At 41.9% G+C, this 20,319-nt stretch overlaps 2 long non-coding RNA genes across 2 annotated transcripts; both read right to left on the bottom strand.

Moving 5' to 3' along the window:
• Positions 1-941: 941 nt before the first annotated feature.
• LOC127904082 (uncharacterized) lies at positions 942-3,421 on the bottom strand. The gene is made up of 3 exons (XR_008056912.1): positions 3,232-3,421; positions 2,049-2,105; positions 942-1,205 (listed from the first exon to the last, which is right to left on the bottom strand). It is a non-coding gene; the product is annotated as an uncharacterized LOC127904082 (long non-coding RNA).
• A 5,832-nt stretch (positions 3,422-9,253) lies between these two features.
• Positions 9,254-11,733, bottom strand: LOC127904081 (uncharacterized). Its single transcript, XR_008056911.1, has 3 exons — positions 11,649-11,733; positions 10,312-10,368; positions 9,254-9,517 (listed from the first exon to the last, which is right to left on the bottom strand). It is a non-coding gene; the product is annotated as an uncharacterized LOC127904081 (long non-coding RNA).
• Positions 11,734-20,319: the final 8,586 nt, after the last annotated feature.

The raw sequence follows: 20,319 nt of genomic DNA, 5'->3' as shown, positions 1-20,319 counted from the left end.
TTTAACTATTTTAGAGGCATAACTGGGTTCTCCTTAATTATAGAACTTGTAGCCTCATGTCTTAGCTTTCCAACGACACTAATTTCGCTTGAATCGGAGTTCTATAACTCGAGATATGGTTAAAACTCTGACGAGAGGCCAGACAGTAACAGTTCAAAAACGAGACAGTAACAGTTGCACAGTAACAGTCCAAGTGTTTGTTGACGAGTGATTTTGACTATCTTAGAGGCATAACTGGGTTCTGCTTAAATGATAGAACTTGTAGCCTCATGTCTTAGCTTTCCAACGACAATGTTTTCTCTTGAATCGGAGTTCTATAACTCCAGATATGGTTAAAAATCTGAGGAGATGTCTGACAGTGACACTTCAAAAACGAGACAGTAACACTTGGACAATAACAGTCCAAGTGTTTGTTGACGAGCGATTTTGACTATCATAGAAGCATAAATAGGTTCTCCTTAAACATAGAACTTGTAGCCTCATGTCTTAGCTTTCCAACGACAGTAATTTCGCTTGAATCGGAGTTCTATAACTCCAGATATGGTTAAAACTATGAGGGGAGGTCAGACAGTAACAGTTCAAAAATGAGACAGTAACAGTTGGACAGTAACAGTCCAAGTGTTTGTTGACGAGAGATTTTGACTATTTTAAAGGCGTAACTGGGTTCTCCTTAATTATAGAACTTGTAGCCTCAAGTCTTAGCTTTCCAACGACACTGATTTCTCTTGAATCGGAGTTCTATAACTCCAGATATGGTTAAAAATCTGAGGAGATGTCAGACAGTGACTGTAACAACCCGGCTTTCTAAGCCCAAAACAATAGTAAATTTTTTTATTTTTTTATATATATATATATATTTAATACACATGGTGCCGGTAATCAAAGAACTTGAATCCTCACATCATCAAAATACAATCCATACAATCAACAGTTCATTCAAAAGCGAATCTTACACAAACACATAATATTAAGGTTGCATGATTTGAAGTTCATATTAAAAATATATATACATGGACATGAGTTTGCACTCTTATACTTCTAATAGCCATCACAATTTTTAAACAAAAAGGATCTAATAAAAGTTATACATTCAGTACATTGATCCCTACAAAATACATTGTGATTTAGAATGCATCTACTTAATTCCTTGCAAAAGTAGGTTCCCGTGTATCGGGTATCCTAGACATCTCGTTGGTGTGACGTCCCTGCAGCAGTACAAAACATTTAAGAGAAAACAAATACTTAATAATAATAATAATGGTAACTAACGGCCTAGCAATTAAATAAGCATTAACATTTATAATTTCTTCATGTATTTGATCTAACAATTAGTAGTACATATAGATACACAAGTTTTCAAATGCCATTCGCCGAAACTAGTCGTTTATTTGTCCCGGCTATCCATCCGGATTCCATAGCGATAGCTGCGTCGCTGCCCATCCTAAAATCGGCAGCCGAAACTACATCGCTGCCGATCAAGGAATCGGCAGCGAAACTGGGTCGCTGCCGATGTCTGTATCGGCAGCGAAGACTGCATCACTGCCGATCCAGAATCGGCAGCGAATACTGTGTCGCTGCCGATCCAGAATCGGCAGCGGAACTGCGTCGCTGCCGATCCACAATCGGCAGCGAAATCATCCCTTTTTAACCCGGCCATCCATTCGGACGCCATTAGCCAAAGCTAATCATTCTTTGTCCCGGCCATCCATTCGGATGCCATTAGCCGAAGCTAATCACTCTTTGTTCCGGCCATCCGTTTGGATGCCATTAGCCGAAGCTAATCAGTCCTTCATCCCGGCCATCCATTCGGACGCCATTAGCCAAAGCTAATCATTCTTTGTCCCGGCCATCCGTTTGGATGCCATTAGCCGAAGCTAATCAGTCTTTTGTCCCGGCCATCCATTCGGATGCCATTAGCCGAAGCTAATCACTCTTTTATCAACAATTAAGCGTTCGACAATTTAATATCGGTTCTAACAATATGGTAGTACTCAAGTTAAAATATTCCAAGATTCAACGTATGAAAAAGAAAGGTGCAAGTCACCTACCTGCTCCACCTGTGGGTCGTTCCTGTCTTGATGATGGTCCAATCCCGACCGCACCACCTAAGACATCAATGGTCACAAATCAGCACAGTTGTGTTTATTTTATTTTTGAATCACATTCATCATCACACTTATTTCAATAGTTCATATGTTCACATTCAAGTGTTCCCTATTTTACACCATCATATCATGAAATTGTTATTAGCATTTAAGTCATTCCTGCCTAGGAGGCTTATTGTAGGAAGCGGCAGCGAGAACTGGTTCGCTGCGGGCTGCCCACTTCGGCAGCGAGAACTGGTTCGCCGCAGGCTGCCAGTTCGGCAGCGAGAACTGCACCGCTGTTGGCGCCACAGTTTCGCTGCGCAACGCACAACTAGGCAGCGAATATCAATTCGCTGCAGCAGGTTCAGTTGCGGCAGCGAAACAGAATTTCGCTGCGCAACACACAAATCGGCAGCGAATATCAAATCGCTGCAGGAGGTTCAGTTGCGGCAGCGAAACAGAATTTCGCTGCGCAACACACAAATCGGCAGCGAATATCAAATCGCTGCAGGAGGTTCAGTTGCGGCAGCGAAACAGAATTTCGCTGCGCAACACACAAATCGGCAGCGAATATCAAATCGCTGCAGGAGGTTCAGTTGCGGCAGCGAAACAGAATTTCGCTGCGCAACACACAAATCGGCAGCGAATATCAAATCGCTGCAGGAGGTTCAGTTGCGTCAGCGAAACAGAATTTCGCTGCGCAACACACAAATCGGCAGCGAATATTAATTCGCTGCAGCAGGTTCAGTTGCGGCAGCGAAACAGAATTGCTGCGCAACACACAAATCAGCAGCATCAATTGCAGCACAATCATCACAGGAGAACACATTAATTCCAGCAACAAACATCACAGCAGAACACATTAATTCCAGCAACAATCATCACAGCAGAACACATTAAGTCCAGCAACAACATCACAGCAGAACACATTAATTACCCCCTAGTTAAAGCCAGCCCTCTACCATGATTTGTTAGATGTTCTGAAATTGACTTTATTTCACTTTTGTTTGCTTGTTCTCTTGGTTAATTTCAGCTTCCTTCACAGCTGGCTTAGGTCTTAGATCAATTCTTTTCTTAGGGTTTTTCTTCTTCATTTTTGTTTTTGATCTTACGGGGGAGAGGAAGAGAGTTTCATGACCCATACCTTCTGAATTTAACTAAGTTTGAGGAAGGTTTGACACTATTCAGCTGCTGGTTCTCCTCCTTCTTCTTCCTCTCACGTTTTTCAGCTCTCTTTTTCCTCTCCTCTATGCAGCTGCCCACTCCTCTCTCAAGGTCTCATCTCTCCCTCACAAGTTCACAAAGTAATCTCTACTGGTCTGATTCACGTTTCTGTTGTGAAAGGGGAAGGGAAGTACGGCATGCAGCTGCTGGATTTGGAAGAAGATGGGTCATTCTCTCTCCCCTCTTTGTATTTATACTACCCATCCAATGAAATGGGTTGTTTGGGGGTTGGTTTAGGTGTGTCCTTATCCTTGTTTGGTTTATCTAAAATCAGTTTTACCCCTCCCTCCCAGCTCTGCGTCACTGTTCATTGAGAAATCGGCAGCGAAAACTGCGTCGCTGCCGATTTTTGCATCGGCAGCGAAAGCTGCGTCGCTGCCGATCAAGAAATGGGCAGCGAAAACTGTGTCGCTACCGATATCTGTATCGGTAGTGAAGGCTGCGTCGCTGCCAAGTCCAGAATCGGCAGCGAAAACTGCATCGCTGCCGATTTCTGCATCGGCAGCGAAAACTGTGTCGCTGCCAAGTCCAGAATCGGCAGCGAAAACTACATCGCTGCCCAGTCCAGAATCGGCAGCGAATACTGCGTCGCTGCCGATTTCTGCATCGGCAGCGAAAACTGCGTCGCTGCCGATTTCTGCATCGGCAGCGAAAACTGCATTCATCATCATCTCTCTCTCTCTAAATATATATATATTTTCCTTTGGGTGTTTACATTCTCCCCTCCTAAATATGAATTTCGTCCTCGAAATTTAAGAAGTTTCACACTCCATACCTGGTAGATCAAATAAATTGGGGTACTTTTTTCTCATCTCAGCCTCCCTCTCCCAAGTTTCCTCTTCTACTTGAGCATTTCGCCATAAGATTCTAACGATGGGGATCTTTTTGCTCCGTAACTCCTTCACTTCTTGATCTAGTATCCTTGTGGGCCTCAATTCCAGTGTTAAGTCTTCCTTGACCTCTACTGGGACCTGGGGTAGAACTCGGGCGGGGTCTACGTTAGCCTTCCTTAACAAGGAGACATGGAACACATCATGGACCCTGGCTAACTGTGGGGGCAAATCCACCTTGTAGGCTACTGGTCCAACTCGTTGTAAGATTTTGAAGGGTCCAATGAAACGGGGAGTTAACTTTCCTTTCAATCCAAATCGTAACATGTTCTTCCATGGGGCTACCTTCAGGAACACCTGGTCCCCCGTACTGAACTCGAGAGGTCTTCTCCTCACATCGGCATACTTCTTCTGTCTATCCTGTGCGGCTTTGATGCGATCCCTGATAATTCTCACTTTCTCCATGGTGACTTGAACTAACTCTGCGCCATATAACTTCCGGTCCCCAATTTCCTCCCAACATAAAGGAGTTCTACACCTCCTACCATACAAGGCTTCATATGGGGCCATCCCTATTGTGGCTTGGTGACTATTGTTATACGTGAACTCCACCAATGCCATGTGTTCCTCCCAGTTTCCTCCAAATTCTAGCACACATGCCCGTAATAGGTCTTCCAAGACTTGAATGACTCTTTCCGATTGGCCATCCGTTTGAGGGTGAAACGCAGTGCTCATGTCCAATCTTGTCCCCAAGGCATGTTGTATGCTCGGCCAAAGTCGAGAGGTGAACCTAGGATCTCGATCCGATACAATGGACACCGGAATCCCATGAAGTCGTACCACCTCATTTATGTAGATCTTGGCAAGCTTGTCCACCGAGTCGGTCATCTTTACAGGCAAGAATAGTGCGGATTTCGTCAACCGATCCACAATGACCCATATTGCATCATTTCCTTTTCTCCCCTTGTGAAATCCTGACACGAAATCCATGGTGATCATCTCCCACTTCCATTCTGGAATTTGTAATGGCTGTAATGGTCCCGCAGGCCTTTGGTGTTCAACCTTGACTTGTTGACATATCCCACACTTTGACACATACTCAGCTATTTCCCTTTTCATATTAGGCCACCAATAGAGGTGTTTCAGGTCTCGATACATCTTAGTACTGCTAGGATGTATGGAGAATTTGGACTCATGTGCTTCTTGCAGAACCATACGTTTGATTGTTTCGTCATCAGGCACGTACAACCGTTGTCCCATCATCAAGGATCCATCATCCGCTACTCGGAATTTCATTTCTACCCCGGCCTCCACATTCTTCCTAATCTTGGATCCCACCTTGTCATGGAATTGGGCATGTAGTATCTGTTCTCGATACGTTGGTCGCACCAATAATTGGGCTATTAACCCACCTCTTGCATCAATTCCCAAATCTGCACCCAACTCTTTTAATTCTGCCAATTGCCGCTCCTTTCCCACTGTTAAGCTTCCCAAGGAGGCTTTATTTTTGCGACTGAGGGCATCTGCCACCACATTTGCTTTCCCCGGGTGGTATTCTATAGTGCAATCATAATCCTTAATGAGCTCTATCCACCTTCTTTGCCGCATGTTCAACTCCTTTTGCGACATCAGATACTTCAGGCTCTTATGATCAGTAAAAATTTGGGTTCGAGACCCATACAAATAGTGTCTCCATATCCTCAAGGCAAATACTACAGCTGCCAACTCCAGGTCGTGCACCGGGTAGTTCACCTCATGAGTCTTTAATTGCCTTGATGCATAGGCGATCACCTTCCCATGTTGCATCAAAACACACCCCAATCCCTTCCCCGAGGCATCACTATATACCACAAAACCCTCGGTCCCTGACGGGAGAGTTAAGACTGGAGCAGTGGTGAGCCTCCTCTTCAATTCTTGGAAGCTTGCCTCACATTCTTCCGACCACACCCACTTCTTATCCTTCCTAGTTAGCTGGGTCAAAGGGGTTGCAATCAGGGAAAAACCTTCGATAAATCTCCGATAGTATCCTGCAAGTCCCAGGAAACTACGTATTTCAGTGACCGAAGTCGGTCTTTCCCATTTCAAGACTGCTTCAACTTTTTAAGGGTCGACAAAAACACCTTCGGCTGAAATGACATGTCCCAAAAACGTCACTCTTTTCAGCCAAAATTCACATTTACTCAATTTTGCATATAACTGGTGATCTCTCAAGGTTTGTAAGGTTTGTCTCAAGTGTTCTTCGTGCTCCTTGAAAGAATTCGAGTACACCAGTATATCATCAATGAATACCACCACAAACTTATCCAGGTATGGTTGGAAAACCCGATTCATCAAATCCATGAAGAGGGCTGGGGCGTTCGTCAACCCGAACGGTAACACCAAAAATTCATAGTGTCCGTAACGAGTTCTAAATGCGGTCTTTGCTACATCCGCTTCTTTAATCTTCATCTGATAGTACCCTGATCTCAGATCTATCTTCGAAAATGCCCTCGCTCCCTTTAATTGGTCGAACAAATCATCTATCCGAGGTAACGGATACTTGTTTTTCATTGTTATTTTGTTCAACTGTCGATAGTCAATACAAAGCCTATGGGTTCCATCTTTCTTTCTTACAAATAGGACCGGTGCTCCCCAAGGAGAATTACTGGGCCGTATGAACCCCTTGTCTAATAATTCCTGTAATTGAGTCTTTAACTCGTTCAGTTCTGCTGGAGCCATCCGATACGGTTGTTGGGCTATGGGTGGGACTCCAGGAAAAGTGTCTATAGACACCTCTACCTCTCGCTCCGGGGGTAGTCCTGGTAGTTCTTCTGGAAACACATCTGGGAAATCCTTCACCACAGGAATATCCTTCAATCGTGGACCTTCATCATTAGAGTTTAAGATGTATGCGAGGTATCCCATACATCCCTTTCTTAAAAGTTTTTGGGCTGTTACCACCGATATTAAAGCATTCAGTTTGGGAAATCTCTCTCCTTCAAAAGTCATTTTCTCGCCCTTAGGTGTTTGAAAAGTAACAGTTTTAGCATAACAATCTATTAGTGCCTTGTATTTACTCAACCAATCCATGCCTAGTATTATGTCAAAATCATGCAGCTCTAAGGGAATCAAGTCTACTTCTGTTTCATACCCGGATAAACTAACCCCCACATCCACATATACAATATTTGTTTCAACCATGTTTCCCATTGGAGTTCCAATTACAAACCCCTTCTCTACTATTTCTACTTCCTTTCTCAATTTAGTGACACTTCTCTTAGCAATGAATGAGTGGGTGGCACCCGGATCGAACAATACATTCATATTAAAATCATTCAACAGTAGTGTACCTGCCACCACATCCGATGCAGCCCTGGCCTCCTCCTGTGTCAGGTGGAAGACCCTCCCTGGGGTCCGATCATTTTGTGCCCTCGACTTCCCTCGACTGGAGTTTGCCCCTGATTGAGAAGATCTCACTGGCCTATTAACGGTGACTGACTGCTGGTGGCTCTGACTGGGCTGTCTATAGCTCTGTACTTGTCCGGTGTTTCTTTTGGGGCAGTCCCTCTTGTAATGACCTTTCCCACCACAGTAATGACACCCTTGGCTAAGATACTGGCAGTTCCTCCACCTATGACCCTCTCCTCTGCACACAAAGCATCGCCCAGGGGAAACTGAGCAGTCCCCAGGGTGTTTTTGTCCACATTTTACACAAAAAGGATAGTCAACTCCCCTGCGGTCACCGGTCCCAGTTGAAGAGTTTGCCCTCGAGTGCGACTGTCCCGCCATCATTCTCCCACTTGACTGTTGGTGAGGCGGTAATATCAAACTCCCCTTCTTTCCGTGCTGCTCAAACACTCCACTTTTTCCTTTCTTCGGGTGCGGTGGTCTGCCGCTGAAATAGTCCCCATCTCTCTTTTTGCTTATACTCTGATACCCCCCTTGGCTTTCTCCAATACATGCCTCCAGAGCTTGTGCAGCCTCAATCAACTCCCTCACCGATTTAAATCGCAAGGCGATCAATCCTTGTCTCAAATCCTGTCGTAAACCATCTCTCAACTTTTCAATCATATGTTCCTCTGTCGGCACATAATGTGGGGCGAACAATGAGAGGTCATGGAATCTCCTTTCGTACTCCAATACTGACATATCACCCTGTCTTAATGCTAAGAACTCTTGTTCTTTCACCTTGCGATGATACTTGGAATAAAACTGATTCTCAAACTCTGTCTTGAAATCACTCCAAGTTAGGGTCTCAGTCGCACGCCTCAGCTGAACTGTTTCCCACCATGTCATGGCCCTATCAGATAGTAACTGGGATGCACAATTTACCCTCAAACCCTCGGGTATGCTTATTTGAATCATTGTCTTTTCTACCTTCCTGATCCATCTTCCAGCTATCTCTGCATCTTGTTCCCCCATATACGGTTCACAGCCCATTTCCATCATACTCTTGACTAGTCGCACCAGTGGTACCACATTATCCATGGTCATGCTGGTCGTAGGGGCTGCTGGTGGAATCTGCGTGGTAGGGGTTGTTTGTGCTGCTGAACTAGCCATGCCTTCCATCACTGCTTTAACTATTTGTACAAGGAGTCCTGCATCTACATATTGTGGGGGCACACCAGTTGGAACAGTAGATGGCTGTGCTTCTGATCTTTCTCGCTGCTCCGTTGCGACTGGGGGTGTTCCCTCTGTCTGATGAGACCTCGGGCCTTCTCCTGCCACCGTATCTTCCCCCTGCAAAGTTTCGGGCGGTATTATCGGAGCATGAGATGCCGTATCATCTAAGGGATCTTCGTCTTGCCAACCTTGGGCACCTCGGTTCATGCCCCTCCTTTCTAAGGAGGGTGGCTCAGTTCGTGTCCCTTGTCGGGTGCGTACCATCCTGAAATTCATCGCAACAACACATTTATTAATGATTCCTCAGGATCCATACCAAGTGCTCTGATACCAACTGTAACAACCCGGCTATCTAAGCCCAAAACAATAGTAAATTTTATTATTTTATATATATATATATATATATATATATATATATATATATATTTAATACACATGGTGCTGGTAATCAAAGAACTTGAATCCTCACATCATCAAAATACAATCCATACAATCAACAGTTCATTCAAAAGCGAATCTTACACAAACACATAATATTAAGGTTGCATGATTTGAAGTTCATATTAAAAATATATATACATGGACATGAGTTTGCACTCTTATACTTCTAATAGCCATCACAATTTTTAAACAAAAAGGATCTAATAAAAGTTATACATTCAGTACATTGATCCCTACAAAATACATTGTGATTTAGAATGCATCTACTTAATTCCTTGCAAAAGTAGGTTCCCGTGTATCGGGTATCCTAGACATCTCGTTGGTGTGACGTCCCTGCAGCAGTACAAAACATTTAAGAGAAAACAAATACTTAATAATAATAATAATGGTAACTAACGGCCTAGCAATTAAATAAGCATTAACATTTATAATTTCTTCATGTATTTGATGTAACAATTAGTAGTTCATATAGATACACAAGTTTTCAAATGCCATTCGCCGAAACTAGTCGTTTATTTGTCCCGGCTATCCATCCGGATTCCATAGCGATAGCTGCGTCGCTGCCAATCCTAAAATCGACAGCCGAAACTACATCGCTGCCGATCAAGGAATCGGCAGCGAAACTGGGTCGCTGCCGATGTCTGTATCGGCAGCGAAGACTGCATCGCTGCCGATCCAGAATCGGCAGTGAATACTGTGTCGCTGCCGATCCAGAATCGGCAGCGGAACTGCGTCGCTGCCGATCCACAATCGGCAGCGAAATCATCCCTTTTTAACCCGGCCATCCATTCGGACGCCATTAGCCAAAGCTAATCATTCTTTGTCCCGGCCATCCATTCGGATGCCATTAGCCGAAGCTAATCACTCTTTGTCCCGGCCATCCGTTTGGATGCCATTAGCCGAAGCTAATCAGTCCTTCATCCCGGCCATCCATTCGGACGCCATTAGCCAAAGCTAATCATTCTTTGTCCCGGCCATCCATTCGGATGCCATTAGCCAAAGCTAATCACTCTTTTATCAACAATTAAGCGTTCGACAATTTAATATCGGTTCTAACAATATGGTAGTACTCAAGTTAAAATATTCCAAGATTCAACGTATGAAAAAGAAAGGTGCAAGTCACCTACCTGCTCCACCTGTGGGTCGTTCCTGTCTTGATGATGGTCCAATCCCGACCGCACCACCTAAGACATCAATGGTCACAAATCAGCACAGTTGTGTTTATTTTATTTTTGAATCACATTCATCATCACACTTATTTCAATAGTTCATATGTTCACATTCAAGTGTTCCCTATTTTACACCATCATATCATGAAATTGTTATTAGCATTTAAGTCATTCCTGCCTAGGAGGCTTATTGTAGGAAGCGGCAGCGAGAACTGGTTCGCTGCGGGCTGCCCACTTCGGCAGCGAGAACTGGTTCGCCGCAGGCTGCCAGTTCGGCAGCGAGAACTGCACCGCTGTTGGCGCCACAGTTTCGCTGCCCAACGCACAACTCGGCAGCGAATATCACTTCGCTGCAGGAGGTTCAGTTGCGTCAGCGAAACAGAATTTCGGTGCGCAACACACAAATCGGCAGCGAATATCAATTCGCTGCAGCAGGTTCAGTTGCGGCAGCGAAACAGAATTTCGCTGCGCAACACACAAATCGGCAGCGAATATCAATTCGCTGCAGGAGGTTCAGTTGCGTCAGCGAAACAGAATTTCGCTGCGCAACACACAAATCGGCAGCGAATATCAAATCGCTGCAGCATGTTCAGTTGCGGCAGCGAAACAGAATTTCGCTGCGCAACACACAAATCGGCAGCGAATATCAAATCGCTGCAGCAGGTTCAGTTGCGTCAGCGAAACAGAATTTCGCTGCGCAACACACAAATCGGCAGCGAATATCAAATCGCTGCAGCAGGTTCAGTTGCGGCAGCGAAACAGAATTTCGCTGCGCAACACACAAATCGGCAGCGAATATCAAATCGCTGCAGCAGGTTCAGTTGCGGCAGCGAAACAGAATTTCGCTGCGCAACACACAAATCGGCAGCGAATATTAATTCGCTGCAGCAGGTTCAGTTGTGGCAGCGAAACAGAATTTCGCTGCGCAACACACAAATCGGCAGCATCAATTTCAGCACAATCATCACAGGAGAACACATTAATTCCAGCAACAAACATCATAGCAGAACACATTAATTCCAGCAACAATCATCACAGCAGAACACATTAAGTCCAGCAACAACATCACAGCAGAACACATTAATTACCCCCTAGTTAAAGCCAACCCTCTACCATGATTTGTTAGATGTTCTGAAATTGACTTTATTTCACTTTTGTTTGCTTGTTCTCTTGGTTAATTTCAGCTTCCTTCACAGCTGGTTTAGGTCTTAGATCAATTCTTTTCTTAGGGTTTTTCTTCTTCATTTTCGTTTTTGATCTTACGGGGGAGAGGAAGAGAGTTTCATGACCCATACCTTCTGAATTTAACTAAGTTTGAGGAAGGTTTGACACTATTCAGCTGCTGGTTCTCCTCCTTCTTCTTCCTCTCACGTTTTTCAGCTCTCTTTTTCCTCTGCTCTATGCAGCTGCCCACTCCTCTCTCAAGGTCTCATCTCTCCCTCACAAGTTCACAAAGTAATCTCTACTCTTGAATCGGAGTTCTATAACTCCAGATATGGTTAAAAATCTGAAGAGATGTCAGACAGTGACACTTCAAAAACAAGACAGTAACAGTTGGACAGTAACAGTCCACGAGTTTGTTGATGAGCGATTTTGACTATCTTAGAGGCATAACTGGGTTATCCTTAAAACATAGAACTTGTAGCCTCATGTCTTAGCTTTCCAACGACAATAATTTTGCTTGAATCGGAGTTCTATAACTCAAGATATGGTTAAAACTATGAGGAGAGGTCAGACAGTAACAGTTCAAAAAGGAGACAGTAACAGTTGGACAGTAACTGTCCAAGTGTTTGTTGACGAGCGATTTTGACTATCTTAGAGGCATAACTGTGTTCTGCTTAAATCATAGAACATGTAGCCTCATGTCTTAGCTTTCCAACGACACTAATTTCGCTTGAATCGGAGTTCTATAACTCCAGATATGGTTAAAACTATGAGGAGAGGTCAGACAGTAACAGTTCAAAAAGGAGACAGTAACAGTTGGACAGTAACAGTCCACGTGTTTGTTGAGGAGCGATTTTGACTATCTTAGAGGCATAACTGGGTTCTGCTTAAATCATAGAACTTGTAGCCTCATGTCTTAGCTTTCCAACGACACTAATTTCTCTTGAATCGGAGTTCTATAACTCCAGATATGGTTAAAGCTCTGAGGAGAGGTCAGACAGTAACAGTTCAAAAATGAGACAGGAACAGTTGGACAGTAACAGTCTAAGTGGTTGGTGACCAGCGATTTTGACTATCTTAGAGGCATAAATGGGTTCTGCTTAAATAATAGAACTTGTAGCCTCATGTCTTAGCTTTCCAACGACACTAATTTCGCTTGAACCGGAGTTCTATAACTCCAGATAAGGTTAAAACTATGAGAACAGGTCAGACAGTGACACTTCAAAAACGAGACAGTAACAGTTGGACAGTAACAGTCCACGTGTTTGTTGACGAGCGATTTTGACTATCGTAGAGAAATAACTGGGTTCTCCTTAAACATAGCACTTGTAGCCTCATGTCTTAGCTTTCCAACGCCTCTAAGTTCGCTTCAATCGGAGTTCTATAACTCCAGATAAGGTTAAAACTCTGAGGATATGTCAGACAACAATAGTTAAAAAACAAGACAGTAACAATTGGACAGTAACAGTTGCACAGTAACAGTCCACTTGTTTGTTGACGAGCGATTTTGACTATCTTAGAGGCATAACTGGGTTATCATTAATTGTCGAACTTGTAGCCTCAAGTCTTAGCTTTCCAACGACACTAATTTCTCTTGAATCGGAGTTCTATAACTCCATATATGGTTAAAAATCTGAGTAGATGTCAGACAGTAACAGTTCAAAAACGAGACAGTAACAGCTGGACAGTAACAGTCTAAGTGTTTGTTGAGGAGCAATTTTGACTATCTTAGAGGCATAACTGGGTTCTCCTTAATTGTAGAACTTGTAGCCTCATGTCTTAGCTTTCCAACGACACTAATTTCGCTTGAATCAGAGTTCTATAACTCCAGATGTGGTTAAAACTATGAGGAGAGGTCAGACAGTAACAGTTCAAAAATGAGACAGTAACAGTTGGACAGTAACAGTCCAAGTGTTTGTTGACGAGTGATTTTGACTATCTTAGAGGCATAATTGGGTTCTGCTTAAATCATAGAACTTGTAGCCTCATGTCTTAGCTTTCCAAAGACACTAATTTCTCTTGAATCGGAGTTCTATAACTCCATATATGGTTAAAAATCTGAGTAGATGTCAGACAGTAACAGTTCAAAAACGAGACAGTAACAGCTGGACAGTAACAGTCTAAGTGTTTGTTGAGGAGCAATTTTGACTATCTTAGAGGCATAACTGGGTTCTGCTTAAATCATAGAACTTGTAGCCTCATGTCTTAGCTTTCCAAAGACATTAATTTCTCTTGAATCGGAGTTCTATAACTCCATATATGGTTAAAAATCTGAGTAGATGTCAGACAGTAACAGTTCAAAAACGAGACAGTAACAGCTGGACAGTAACAGTCTAAGTGTTTGTTGAGGAGCAATTTTGACTATCTTAGAGGCATAACTGGGTTCTCCTTAATTGTAGAACTTGTAGCCTCATGTCTTAGCTTTCCAACGACACTAATTTCGCTTGAATCGGAGTTCTATAACTCCAGATATGGTAAAAACTATGAGGAGAGGTCAAAGAGTAACAGTTCAAAAACGAGACAGTAAAAGTTTGACAGTAACAGTCCAAGTGTTTGTTGAGGAGCGATTTTGACTATCTTAGAGGCATAACTGGGTTCTCCTTAATTGTAGAACTTGTAGCCTCAAGTCTTAGCTTTCCAACGACATTAATTTCTTTTGAATCGGAGTTCTATAACTCCAGATATGGTTAAAACTATGAGTAAAGGTCAGACAATAACAGTTCAAAAACGAGACAGTAATAGTCCAAGTGTTTGTTGACGAGCGATTTTGACTATCTTAGAGGCATAACTAGGTTCTCCTTAAACATAGAACTTGTAGCCTCATATCTTAGCTTTCCAACGACACTAATTTCTCTTGAATCGGAGTTCTATAACTCCAAATATGGTTAAAACTATGAGTAGAGGTCAGACAGTAACAGTTTAAAAACGAGACAGTAACAGTTGGACAGTAACAGTCCTAGTGTTTGTTGATGAGCGATTTTCTCTATCTTAAAGGCATAACTGGGTTCTCCTTAAACATAGAACTTGTAGCCTCATGTCTTAGCTTTCCAACGACACTAATTTCTCTTGAATCGGAGTTCTACAACTCCAGACATGGTTAAAAATATCAGTAGAGGTCAGACAGTAACAGTTCAAAAACGAGACAGTAACAGCTGGATAGTAACAGTCTAAGTGCTTGTTGAGGAGCGATTTTGACTATCTTAGAGGCATAACTGGGTTCTCCTTAATTGTAGAACTTAGCTTTCCAACGACATTAATTTCTTTTGAATCGGAGTTCTATAACTCCAGATATGGTTAAAACTCTGAAGAGAGGTCAGACAGTAACAGTTCAAAAACGAGACAATAACAGTTGGACAGTAACAGTCCAAGTGTTTGTTGATGAGCGATTTTGACTATCTTAGAGGCATAACTGGGTTCTCCTTAATTGTAGAACTTGTAGCCTCATGTCTTAGCTTTCCAACGACACTAATTTCTCTTGAATCGGAGTTCTATAACTCCAGATATGGTTAAAACTATGAGTAGAGGTCAGACAGTAACAGTTCAAAAACGAGACATTAACAGTTGGACAGTAACAGTCCAAGTTTTTGTTGACGAGCGATTTTGACTATCTTAGAGGCATAACTGGGTTCTCCTTAAACATAGAACTTGTAGCATCATGTCATAGCTTTCCAACGACACTAATTTCTCTTAAATTAGAGTTCTCTAACTCCAGATACGGTTAAAACTCTAAGGATAGGTCAGATAGCAATAGTTCAAAAACGAGACAGTAACAGTTCGACAGTAACAGTCCAAGTGTTTGTTGACGAGCGTTTTTGACTATCTTAGAGGCATAACTGGGATCTCCTTAAACATAGAACTTGTAGCCTCATGTCTTAGCTTTCCAACGACACTAATTTCTCTTGAATCCGAGTTCTAGAACTCCAGATATGGTTAAAACTATGAGTAGAGGTCAGATAGTAACAGTTCAAAAACGAGACAGTAACAGTGCAAGTGTTTGTTGACGAGCGATTTTGACTATCTTAGAGGCATAACTGGGTTCTCCTTAATTGTAGAACTTGTAGCCTCAAGTCTTAGCTTTCCAACGACACTAATTTCTTTTGAATCAGAGTTCTATAACTCCAGATATGGTTAAAACTCTGTACAGAGGTCAGACAGTAACAGTTCAAAAACGAGACAGTAACTGTTGGACAGTAACAGTCCAAGTGTTTGTTGACGAGCGATTTTGACTATCTTAGAGGCATAACTGGGTTCTCCTTAAATATAAAACTTGTAGCCTCATGTCTTAGCTTTCCAACGACACTAATTTGTCTTGAATCGGAGTTCTATAACTCCAGATATGGTTAAAACTATGAGAAGAGGTCAGACAGTAACAGTTCAAAAATGAGACAGTAACATTTGGACAGTAACAGTCCCAGTGTTTGTTGGTGAGTGATTTTCTCTATCTTAAAGGCATAACTAGGTTCTCCTTAATTGTAGAACTTGTAGCCTCAAGTCTTAGCTTTCCAACGACACTAATTTCTTTTGAATCAGAGTTCTATAACTCCAGATATGGTTAAAACTCTTTAGAGAGGTCAGACAGTAACAGTTCAAAAACGAGACAGTAACTGTTGGACAGTAACAGTCCAAGTGTTTGTTGACGAGCGATTTTGACTATCTTAGAGGCATAACTGGGTTCTCCTTAAATATAAAACTTGTAGCCTCATGTGTTAGCTTTCGAACGACACTAATTTCTCTTGAATTGGAGTTCTATAACTCCAGATACGGTTAAAACTCTGAGGATAGGTCAGACAACAATAGTTCAAAAACGAGACAGTAACAGTTCGACAGTAACAGTCCAAGTGTTTGTTGACGAGCGATTTTGACTATCTTAGAGGCATAACTGGGTTCTCCTTAAACATAGAACTTGTAGCCTCATGTCTTAGCTTTCCAACGACACTAATTTCTCTTGAATCGGAGTTCTATAACTCTAGATATGGTTAAAACTATGAGAAGAGGTCAGACAGTAACAGTTCAAAAATGAGACAGTAACAGTTGGACAGTAACAGTTCAAAAACGAGACAGTAACAGTTGGACAGTAACAGTCCAATTGTTTGTTGATGACCGATTTTGACTATCTTAGAGGCATAACTGGGTTCTGCTTAATTGTAGAATTTGTAGCCTCAAGTCTTAGCTTTGCAACGACACTAATTTCACTTCAATCGGAGTTCTATAACTCCATATATCGTTAAAAATCTGAGGAGAGGTCAGCCAGTAACACTTCAAAAACGAGACAGTAACAGTTGGACAGTACCAGTCCACGTGTTTGTTGACGAGTGATTTTGACTATCTTTGAGGCATAACTGGGTTCTCCTTAAAACATAGAACTTGTAGCCTCATGTCTTAGCTTTCGAACGACACTAATTTTGCTTGAATCGGAGTTCTATAACTCCAGATATGGTTAAATATCTGAGGAGAGGTCAGACAGTAACAGTTCAAAAAACGAGACAGTAACAGGTGGACAGTAACAGTCCAAGTGTTTGTTGACGAGCGATTTTATATATCTTAGAGGCATAACTGGGTTCTCCTTAAATATAAAACTTGTAGCCTCATGTCTTAGCTTTCCAACGACACTAATTTGTCTTGAATCGGAGTTCTATAACTCCAGATATGGTTAAAACTATGAGTAGAGGTCAGACAGTAACAGTTCAAAAATGAGACAGTAACAGTTGGACAGTAACAGTCCCAGTGTTTGTTGATGAGTGATTTTCTCTATCTTAAAGGCATAACTGGGTTCTCCTTAAACATAGAACTTGTAGCCTCATGTCTTAGCTTTCCAACGACACTAATTTCTTTTGAATCGGAGTTCTATAACTCCAGATATGGTTAAAAATATCAGTAGAGGTCAGACAGTAACAGTTCAAAAACGAGACAGTAACAGTTGGACAGTAACAGTCCCAGTGTTTGTTGATGAGCGATTTTCTCTATCTTAAAGGCTTAACTGGGTTCTCCTTAAACATAGAACTTGTAGCCTCATGTTTTAGCTTTCGAACGACACTAATTTCTTTTGAATCGGAGTTCTATAACTCCAGATATGGTTAAAACTCTGAAGAGAGGTCAGACAGTAACTGTTCAAAAATGAGACAGTAACAGTTGGACAGTAACAGTTCAAGTGTTTGTTGACGAGCGATTTTGACTATCTTAGAGGCATAACTGGGTTCTCCTTAAACATAGAACTTGTAGCCTCATGTCTTAGCTTTCAAACGACACTAATTTTGCTTGAATCGGAGTTCTATAACTCCAGATATGGTTAAATATCTGAGGAGAGGTCAGACAGTAACAGTTCAAAAAACGAGACAGTAACAGGTGGACAGTAACAGTCCAAGTGTTTGTTGACGAGCGATTTTGACTATCTTAGAGGCATAAGTGGGTTCTCCTTAAACCTAGAACTTGTAGCATCATGTCTTAGCTTTCCAACGACACTAATTTCTCTTGAATCGGAGTTCTATAACTCCAGATACGGTTAAAACTCTGAGGATAGGTCAGACAGCAATAGTTCAAAAACGAGACAGTAACAGTTCGACAGTAACAGTCCAAGTGTTTGTTGACTATCTTAGAGGCATAACTGGGTTCTCCTTAACTGTAGAACTTCTAGCTCAAGTTTTAGCTTTCCAACGACACTAATTTGGCTTCAATCGGAGTTCTATAACTCCATATATCTTTAAAAATCTGAGGAGAGATCAGACAATAACAGTTAAAAAACGAGACAGTAATAGTCGGACAATAACAGTCCCAGTGTTTGTTGATGAGCGAGTTTCACTATCTAGAAGGCATAACTGGGTTCTCCTTAAACATAGAAGTTGTAGCCTCATGTCTTAGCTTTCTAACGACACTAATTTCTCTTGAATCGGAGTTCTATAACTCCAGATATGGTTAAAACTCTGAGGAGAGGTCAGACAGTAACAGTTCAAAAACGAGACAATAATAGATGGACAGTAACAGTCCATGTGTTTGTTGACGAGCGATTTTGACTATCTTAGAGGCATAACTGGGTTCTCCTTAAAACATAGAACTTGTAGCCTCATGTCTAAGCTTTCAAACGACTCTAAGCTCGCTTCAATCGGAGTTCTATAACTCCAGATATGGTTAACAATCTGAGGAGAGATCAGACAATAACAGTTCAAAAACAAGACAGTAATAGTTGGACAATAACAGTCCCAGTGTTTGTTGATGAGCGAGTTTCACTATCTGGAAGGCATAACTGGGTTCTCCTTAAAAATAGAACTTGTAGCATCATGTCTTAGCTTTCAAACGACACTAATTTCTCTTGAATCAGAGTTCTATAACTCCAGATATGGTTAAAACTATGAGTAGAGGTCAGACAGTAACAGTTCAAAAACGAGACATTAACAGTTGGACAGTAACAGTCCAAGTGTTTGTTGACGAGCGATTTTGACTATCTTAGAGGCATAACTGGGTTCTCCTTAAACATAGAACTTGTAGCCTCATGTCTTAGCTTTCCAACGACTCTAAGTTCGCTTCAATCGGAGTTCTATAACTCCAGATAAGGTTAAAACTCTGAGGATAGGTCAGACAACAATAGTTCAAAAACGAGACAGTAACAGTTGGACAGTAACAGTCCAAGTGTTTGTTGACGAGCGTTTTTGACTATCTTAGAGGCATAACTGGGTTCTCCTTAACTATAGAACTTCTAGCTCAAGTCTTAGCTTTCCAACGATACTAATTTTGCTTCAATCGGAGATCTATAACTCCATATATCATTAAAAATCTGAGGAGAGATCAGACAATAACAGTTCAAAAACGAGACAGTAACAGTTGGACATTAACAGTCCCAGTGTTTGTTGATGAGCGAGTTTCACTATCTGGAAGGCATAACTGGGTTCTCCTTAAAAATAGAACTTGTAGCCTCATGTCTTAGCTTTCAAACGACACTAATTTCTCTTGAATCGCAGTTCTATAACTCCAGATATGGTTAAAACTATGAGTAGAGGTCAGACAGTAACAGTTCAAAAACGAGACATTAACAGTTGGACAATAACAGTCCAAGTGTTTGTTGACGAGCGATTTTGACTATCTTAGAGGCATAACTGGGTTCTCCTTAATTGTAGAACTTGTAGCCTCATGTCTTAGCTTTCCAACGACACTAATTTCGCTTGAATCGGAGTTCTATAACTCCAGATATGGTAAAAACTATGAGGAGAGGTCAAAGAGTAACAGTTCAAAAACGAGACAGTAAAAGTTTGACAGTAACAGTCCAAGTGTTTGTTGAGGAGCGATTTTGACTATCTTAGAGGCATAACTGGGTTCTCCTTAATTGTAGAACTTGTAGCCTCAAGTCTTAGCTTTCCAACGACATTAATTTCTTTTGAATCGGAGTTCTATAACTCCAGATATGGTTAAAACTATGAGTAAAGGTCAGACAATAACAGTTCAAAAACGAGACAGTAATAGTCCAAGTGTTTGTTGACGAGCGATTTTGACTATCTTAGAGGCATAACTAGGTTCTCCTTAAACATAGAACTTGTAGCCTCATGTCTTAGCTTTCCAACGACACTAATTTCTCTTGAATCGGAGTTCTATAACTCCAAATATGGTTAAAACTATGAGTAGAGGTCAGACAGTAACAGTTTAAAAACGAGACAGTAACAGTTGGACAGTAACAGTCCTAGTGTTTGTTGATGAGCGATTTTCTCTATCTTAAAGGCATAACTGGGTTCTCCTTAAACATAGAACTTGTAGCCTCATGTCTTAGCTTTCCAACGACACTAATTTCTCTTGAATCGGAGTTCTACAACTCCAGACATG

Source organism: Populus trichocarpa, chromosome 12, assembly GCF_000002775.5.
Source record: "Populus trichocarpa isolate Nisqually-1 chromosome 12, P.trichocarpa_v4.1, whole genome shotgun sequence".
Lineage (NCBI taxonomy): Eukaryota > Viridiplantae > Streptophyta > Magnoliopsida > Malpighiales > Salicaceae > Populus > Populus trichocarpa.
Note: the sequence above shows the minus strand (reverse complement) of the source record. Positions and strands in the feature narration are given on the sequence as shown.